This window comes from Drosophila teissieri, unplaced genomic scaffold (genome assembly GCF_016746235.2).
Source record: "Drosophila teissieri strain GT53w unplaced genomic scaffold, Prin_Dtei_1.1 Segkk7_quiver_pilon_scaf, whole genome shotgun sequence".
In the NCBI taxonomy this organism is placed as follows: Eukaryota; Metazoa; Arthropoda; class Insecta; order Diptera; family Drosophilidae; genus Drosophila; species Drosophila teissieri.
In genome coordinates, this window is record NW_025225038.1 from 73711 (window position 1) to 83095 (window position 9385).

Consider the following 9385-nt stretch of genomic DNA (forward strand, 5'->3'; position numbering starts at 1 on the left):
GGTTTACAACAAAGGGGAATTTATGACTGATTTTAACATAATTCCATTAGGGCGGGTATAGACCGGAAGAAACCACCATCTAATTCTTCCACTGCTAGCTGAGCTACCTTCCTGTCAGTCTGCATCTATGACTTCCCGTCCGCTTCTCATATTGCTTCTGTCTACATATTGGTAATGTGACGACTGCGATTCGAGAGTCACAAACACCCCCCCAGGCCTGAACCTAGCCGGCAAGTTAGTTAGACAGAGAAGACTCTCGGGCGTAGATAAACAGTCGTGTTCGTTACATACTAACTGGCGCCCAACGTGGGGCACACGAGCGAATTAAATTTCTCGAATGAATATTAATTTGGTGGATAAAACTTGATTAAACAATCGAATAGTCAAGTTCCCGAATAACCCTACGAATACCTACACATCCCAGTATTAGATGCCCACCCAAAACTTTGTCAACTTTATGCTGGAATTGCTGGAATTGGCAAATTTTCGTCAAACCAGACCGGTCATAATACTATAAATAACGAGGTTATTATTACGGCAACCCGAAACAAGAAGCCAATAAGGAGTTCTAGTATGGAATGATAGTATTGTATTATTACAACTCTATACCTTCAGATTGACGACGTATTTTGGATGGTTGAAATCGAGACTGTTTGATATTGGATTCTTTCAGATCACTCCTCTTTTAACCAGACCATATTTTCAAAAACCTTAAGAGTAGAATCAGAGTATACAACTTGGAAAGAAGGATAACCTCAGATAGCTTGAAGTTGTTGTTTACCGTATCCGAACTAGGCCAAACCCTTAACACGTTTCTTTCTTTAATATCGTTATTTCAAGAAGATTTTGTTTTACCAATATGCCGATTACAAGAAGCAGCGACAACCTTGCTGTTAGCAATCCTAAATGCACCATTTGTAACGATACAGTAGCTAGCGAATGATCGGAATTATCGGAATGATCGGAAGATCATTGAAACCACCTGCCGACACAGATTTCATAGCGAGTGTATATCGCAGTGGCTGCTTAACAATGACATTTGTCCCAACTGTCGTAGAGCCTGTAGTTTAGACGAGCTCAATATGTTAGCCACGACCAATAGCAGGAGCTTAGCGCAACAGTCGACCACCCCGTCAATTCCAGTTAGTGCCAACAGCGCCGCGGACACGATTACCCGCGCGAGACCAAACATTCGAAGTCACATCCATGATAATTCGGGTTCCTCCAATGCTAGATCAGGACCCCCAGCACGAGGTTTAAGGAGAAATCCGTCAAACGCAACCCAGCGCACCCAGACCGCTGCAGTCTCTCGTCTGCCACGTGCGTCCACAGGAATTTTGTCGAACAACATCGTAACTTTATCTGAACAACGAGTTCACAACCTTACTAGCGAATCTCTAACTATTTCAAGAGACAATCTCAGCGTGGTTTACCGAACAAATTACGGTTGCCCTAAGAAACCTTAATTTCCCGTCGCAAGTTCCACCTGTTAGAGTGGAAGAGGTGCCACTTGAGTGGGATAACGTCATTCCGGATCCACAGATGTCATTTAAATCAGAACTCCCGGAGATTTCCAATAATAGAGATAGTCGTCCCGATAAAGTCTCGAGTCTCATTGTTAATTGGCATCTTAAATTCAGCGGATCACAAGGCGATATGCCGATCGAAGATTTTATTTACAGAGTGGACTGTTTAACTTCTTGATGTTTAAATGGCTTTGACCTCTTGTATCAATTTGCCTATCTGTTATTCTCTGGACCAGCTTTGTTATTCTACTGGCGCTCTCATCGACATTCGGCTGATAGAAATTGTATTACTCTGTGTACCCGACTCAGAGAAAGATACCAACATCAACGCTCAGATGACGACATCAAAGAGATTATTAGACGACGAAAGCAGAATCCGAATGAAAATGTCGACGATTTTTTGGACTCGATGTTGGCGATTGCAGATACCCTGCGTATCCGATTGTCGGATTCCGACTTAGTAGATGCGGTCAAGAGAAATCTGAAGCCCGAGCTAAGACACGAACTCTTGCATGTTGTCCAGATTGTAAACCAACTACGGAAAACTCCAACGTGGATGTCCGGAGCCGTCCGAGACTAAAACCTAATTCGGATTATTGGAATGTTATCTTGGAGCCCAGCCTCGGACAGAAAAAAAAAGACGACGAGCAGAAATCTTTATAGACGAGGTCGACTTGCGTCCGAAACGCCGGTCCACTGATCGTGTAAGACGTGTGCAAACAAGTATTATTTTCCTCTCTAGACCACAAAGGAAATGACATCCGACCGTTTACATACATATGTATATTACTCTTTTGAATGAGCGTTACTTAGCCCTACTAGATAGTGGTGCGAATAAAAGTGTCATCGGCGGTAAGCAAGCAAGAATTTTAAAGAAAGGGTTAACCTTCACCAAGTCATATGGGAATGTTAAAACGAGAGATGGAACAAAGCAGGCAATATCGGGCATTATAACTCTACCAATCGAATATAACGCACTTAAAGCCAATTTCCAATTTTTTATAGAGGAAACTCAAGACGTAATTTGTGGAATTGATTTTTGGAAGACATTCAAAATATCTTTAAGCTTTCAGGTCAGCGAGATCGGAGAAGAATCAACGGACGTGACCCAAATTCAGCTAACGGCTGCCCTCGTTTGAGCGAGATGGACGGGGTTCTATCCAATATCGCAGGCCAAAGAGAAGCGGTTATGTGCGGAGGTCGATCGAATGTTAAGTCTAGGAGTAATCTAAGAAGCAACAAGTTCCGCATGGTCCTCACCAGGGTTATTGATAGTAAAACCAGGCAAGGATCGCTTCTGTCTAGACTCGCGTACGGTGAATGAGGTAACAAAGAAGGATGCGTATCCAATGCCGAGTTTAGAAGGTTTGCTTAGTAGATTGCCTCCAGTACATTGTATCTCTAAAATCGATCTGAAGGGTGCATTTTGGCAGATTTGTCTCGATGCTACGTCCAAGCCTCTCTATCAATTCACACGCATGCCTTTTGGCCTTTGTAAATCTCCATACACTATGTGTCACCTGATGGATCAAGTAATTCCCTACACAATGAAGGATCACGTTTTCTTATATTTAGATGACCTTTTGGTCATGTCATCTACGTTTGAAGACCACTTAAGCCATTTAATTGTAGTCGCCAAGCGCTTACGAGAAGCCGGATTAACCATCAATATTCGAAAAAGCCAGTTTGGATTGAAAAAGGTGGAATACCTCGGCATATCGTGGGCGAAGGAACTCTTCAAGTCAATCCAGAGAAGGTACGAGCGGTACAAGAGTTTTCGAGACCACAAACAAAGCGTCTGTTACGTCGTTTCTTAGGCATGACTGGCTGGTATTTACTCAGCACTGCTGATTTACTGCGGCACTCTCTGACCGGCTGAAAGGAAAAGTCTTCGAATAGACTGAAGCTGACCAAGAATCTTTTGAGGCGATAAAAATCAAACTGTGTTCGGCACCCTTTCTTCGGCATCCCAATTACCACCGACAACTAATGCGATGCGTCTGCCTCTGGTATTGGTGCAGTATTAGCACAGCTAGACGAAGAGGGATATGAGCATCCGATAGCTTACATGTCGAAGAAACTAAACCAAGCTCAGCGAAACTACTCGGTGACTGAGTTGGAATGTTTGGCAGTGGTACTGGCCATAAAGAAATTTCGTATGTACATCGATGGACACCCGGTTAAAATAATCACCGACCACACCAGTCTTAAGTTGTTAATGAACCAAAAGGATCTCAGCGGGCGTCTGGCGCGATGGGCCATCAAGTTGCAGGGTTATAATTTTTGTATAGAATATAGGAGAGGATCACAAAATATAGTGGCAGATGCGCTCTCACGAGCCCACGCAGTAGAAACCGATATCTCAGCCATCGACATTAAAAACGTCCCTGCAATCGAATTAAACTCTTCCGCGTTTTTAGACATGGAATATCTAGAGCTAAAAGAAAAATTCGTAAAGGCTGCTATTCCCGATTATCAAGTTATTGATATGTATTTATACCATCGTCCCAAGTTTCCATCTCCGGAAGGAGATATCGACACCGAGCGGAAGCTGTTTGTTCCGGTTGGTCTTAGACAATCCGTTTTGGAATCTGCGCACAGTAGCTGCCCATCGCGGGATTGCTAAAACTCTGGGACATATCCGAAGGTATTTATACTGGCCACGTATGGTTGTCGACGTACGGGATTTTGTAGGCAAGTGTGAACTGTGTCAGACTTCAAAATATCCCACGCGATCGTTAAAGCCACCGATGGGATTCTCCAGTCGTTACGCATCGGCCCTTTTAAAGGCTGTACGTTGATTTCATTGGACCCTTCCCGCGATCTAAACGAGGAAATATTGGAATCTTTATAATCTAGATCACTTTTCGAAATTTACCTTCCTCAAGCCTGTAAAGAAATTCACATCGAAGCTAATTATTCAGTATCTTAGAGTATTTTCTCTTGCATAGGAGTGCCAAAAACATTAGTAAGCGACAATGGCACTCAATTTAAAAGCCCAGAGTTCGTTTCGTTCCTGGCCTCTTATGGGATCACCCAAGTGTTTACTGGAGTCTATTCGCCGCAAAGCAATTCGGCCGAGCGAGTCAATCGATCTATTATATTAACGCGGCCTTGCGTACGTACATCCGATCGGACAAACGGGATTGGGACCAATATATAAGCAGCATAAACTGTTCCCTGCGTAATAGCATACACCAATCGATCGGACAGTCACCCTATATGGTAGTGTATGGCCAACACATGGTCACTCATGGAAATACTCTCACTCATGGAGGATAATACGGCACAAGTAAGGCGGCCCGATGAGTTCGACAAAATTCGTTCAAGCATTCATCGCCACATGGAAAAGGCTTATGCGCAGAATAAGAAAGTTTATGACCTTCGCAGCCGACCACGATGTTTTCAACTAGGACAGCTGGTAATTAAGCGGAACTTTTCGATAAGCAAACTGGCAGATCATTTCAACGCCAAATTAGCACCCATAGGTGATAAGGCAAGAGTAAAAAAACGAATAGGAAACTCGTTGTACTTATTGGAGGACCTAAACGGAAGAAAGCTTGGCACCTTTCACGCCAAGGACATTTGCGAATGCAGAAGCTAACCACCCTTTTTCCAGTTTTAAACTCGAGTCAATAGACTGCCTTTAAATCTGTTGGTGTGAGGGCGGTTTTAAACCATTTTCAAGTATTCAAGATTTCGATTTATTATCTAAAGCGATAACTAGTGAAGTTCCAGGAAATTGATCTGGCAGCCGTACCACTTTTGTCTAGGATAAGTAAATAACATTTCCTAACGCGAGATCACCCGAAATGCAACTTTGCTGCTGTTAAAAGCTTACCGCCTTTATTGTCGGCGTCAGTTCGGTCTCTTGTTATACTGATCTGAAATAAGAAAGACTTATGACGTAGTGCTTGCGAATTTAATTAAAACCGCGTGTTCATCTAAGCCACGTGCAAATAGTGAAGACCAGCTGGAGCACCGATTCAGACAGAATCTGGTGATTCTTATTTTCACATTGAATCAGGTATGTGGATTTGGTACAGTTTGGGATCAGCCTTCTAATTAAGGTTATCAATGGACACAGGAATTGAAATTCGAAACTGGGACCGAGCCTTCGCATCATATCGGACGCCGCATTCCACGTGCGAATCTCCAAACGGACTCCGCATTCCACGTTCGGATCTCCAAACGGACCCCGCATTCCACGTGCGGATCATCATATCGGACGCCGCATTCCACGTGCGAATCTCCAAACGGACTCCGCATTCCACGTTCGGATCTCCAAACGGACTCCGCCTTCCACGTGCGGATCATCATATCTCTGCTTGTACATACTCTGCCCGGTAGTACCGTCAAATTCATAGCTTGCGATCAGTTCAAACTGATATCTTCTTATGCCTCTTAAATACCTCCTCTTGCATAAGAATAACTCGACTGACCGTATGATTCAGTAAATTTTGGAGAGATACTTGGGCTCTGGTTTCTGTCACATGAACTCCCGCAGGTCTTCAAGTTAATTTAGCTTCTCTGACTTTATTATACAATGGATAAATGTTGCTAAATTGTGTTTTATTCAAAGCTCTCATGTCGTTGTATTGGGGCTTGGTTAGAGAGCTGTCAATAAAAAATGCAAGAGCCTGAATTGGTGTGACCGGTACTGGCTCTGAGAATATGAATTTCTTTCTAATTTTAGTGGATGCAGTTGAAGTAAAAATGGTATGCTTTAATACAAAGGCAGTATCGCCCATTTTTTCCTTTTTGGCTGAAATTGATGCTGCATGGACAAGAAGACTTGTATTATTTCAATATAAGCCAGATCTGTTGCCATTTTTCTTTTGAGCCGTGATCCTGCATCACTGTAAGGGAGTCTTGGTGGTCTCATTTGACAGTCTGAAGCGACTTGTTGTTGTTTTGGTCATCATGATGGATGAAAGCCAACTGGAATTTTTTTTTTAAATGCTTCAATTGTACGGTTACATTTAGCCAGATTTTTCATAATATAGAGGTGAAAGCTTCTGATTTGCTTAGCAATTTTAGCTTTCTCGTCAATAGTAATATCAATTAATTTAAATTCGCCAACAACCCAGTCAACTAAGGCTTTGTCATTTCGACCTCCTCTGATCCACTCATCCAGCAGAACCGAACATGGCTTTAACGGCAAAATATAAAGAGCTTAGGCTAATTTAGGCAAAAGGCGTTACTAACATCAATTTAATTACAGTTTTAAATATCGTTTTGGTGTCCCTAATGTATGCTCTTTCATAATTAATAGTTCATTTCAAAATAGAATTTTCGAAATTTTTCGACTTTATGCCAAAAAATAGGGAATCTGGCCTAGTGTGCACTCTACAGAATTCGGACTAGCTAAAATTATTGAGGGATTTTGTCATACATTTTGTCCCGCTTCAACTGAAGAAACAACATTTTGTAATTTGTAGTTTATATAAAGTTTGTTAATTTAAACTCAATTCGGCGTTGCGGTTTATAGGCGTTAGAGTGGGCGTGAGAGTGCCTTACCTATAAAAATTGAAAAGATGAATAATAATTTTTAAAAATGTCATAAAATTTTTCAAAAGTGTGTGCCTGGCATTTTTGGGCGGTTTTTGGGCGTGGACGCTTGCGATGCGTCTATTTTTTTGAAATCTGCTTGCTCTCAACTTTCGTATTTCCTGAAATCGAAGCGTTCATACGAACATGACCCAATCGACTCGGCTATTGATTCTGATTCTGATAGGAATCATTTCCTTCTACCTATTACAATCTTTTCAACGAATCTATTTACTTTATGGGTGACAGGAATAATAATATACGTATAAGAATTAACTCAGACCAATAGAATATGTTGTAAACAGAGAAAATAATCCATCAGACACAGTTTTAGTTTCAAGAACATTGAGTGAAACATATGCTGCAGTTAAAAATTACCAGTTGAAATATTCTCCCATTTATATAAGAGTAAAATTCTGAAAGATGCTTCAGACAAAATTTATTTTATATATAATAATAAAAAATTAAATAATTTTTAATTTCCTACAGTAAATTTACTCGGAAAAAAGTAATCAACCCTTTTTGAAAGTAGTAGACGATGACGAATTTAAATATGCCTTGCAAACCGACAATAATATTAGAACCGATCATTTAAGTAATGAAGAAAAAACTGAACTTCATTATGACGAAATATTTTAAAATTAAGTATGATGATTTCGACAATGATATCAAACACGTTATGAAAACAAACCACAAGGAACCAATTTATAGAGGACCATATGAAGTCGATATAGAAGACCCTACACTTACGACACAGAAGTAGAAAAACAAATTAAATTAATAATAAAACAAGAGAGAACGCTATAGTCGAGTTCCCCGACTGTCTGATACCCGTTACTCAGCTAGTGGAAGTGCGAAGGATGGTCTTTAACACTGACAGTTTTTGGCGGCTTGTAGGCGTTAGAGTGGGCGTGGCAAAAAGTTTTTTGGCAAATCGATAGAAACTTACAAGTCTAATAGAAAAATGAAAAAATATCAAAGCATTTTTCAAAAGTGTGGGCGTGGCAGTTTTGGGCGGCTTGTGGGCGTTATAGTGAGCGTGGCAAAAAGTTTTTTGGCAAATCGATAGAAATTTACAAGACTAATACAAAAATAAAAAATTTAAAAAACCTGTTTCAAAAGTGTGGGCGTGGCAGTTTTGGGCGGTGGAGGGGGCGTGGCAAAAAGGGTTTTGGCAGATAGAAAGAAATTTACAAACTAATACAAAAATGAAAAAATATCAAAACATTTTTCAAAAGTGTGGGCGTGGCAGTTTTGGGCGGTTTGTGGGCGTTATAGTGGACGTGGCAAAAAGTGTTTTGGGAAATCGATAGAAATTTACAAGACTAATACAAAAATGAAAAAATATCAAAACCTTTTTCAAAAGTGTGGGCGTGGCAGTTTTAGGTGGTTAGAGTGAGCGTTAGAGTGAGATCTCGACGTTCATACGGACAGACGGACAGACAGACGGACGGACTTGGCCAGATCGACTCGGCTACTGATCTTGATCAAGAATATATATACTTTATATGGTCGGATACGCTTCCTTCTGCCTGTTACATACTTTTCAACGAATCTAGTATAACCTTTTACTCTACGAGTAACGTGTATAAAATTGAACAAGATCTTAAAATTGAACAAGAAACTGAATTTTTAAGACATAATCATAATATTAAACCAAATCCAAATAAAATTCAAGCTATTTAAGGTTTTAAAATCCCAAGCTCTTTCAATAAAATAATTTGTAGACATTTGTACCAACCCATAAAACAATTAACGATAAGCTGAGAATTATTATACCCTTACCAATGCTATAGATAAATTATTAAATAATGGAAAAATGTTTATAATAACCCATGATGCCACTGCTAGTGATCCTCTTCAAAAATTTATTTATAGTATGAAACCAAACAAAACAGAAGAGAATGGTATAGACATGTTTTCCCAAAATCAGCTAGTGAAAGTGCGAACGAGAAATTTCAATATATTTCTGGTATGTTAATATAAATTGGAAAAAAAATATAGGGAAAAAAATGTTGGGCATGTCAAAATCAGTTAACTAACTGCGTCTACGTCTCTGTAATTTTTACTTACTAGCTTTTATAGTTCCTAAGATCTCGACCTTTATAAGGAAGGACATACGGACATGGCCAGATTGACTCGGCTATTGATCCTGATCAAGAATATACATATATACATTATATGGTCGGAAACGTTTACTTCTACCTACTTTGCAACAAGTGTACGAGTAGTGGGTATACATATGCAAAAAAAAATTATAAAACAAGAGAGAACGCTATAGTCGAGTTTCCCGACTATCTGATACCCGT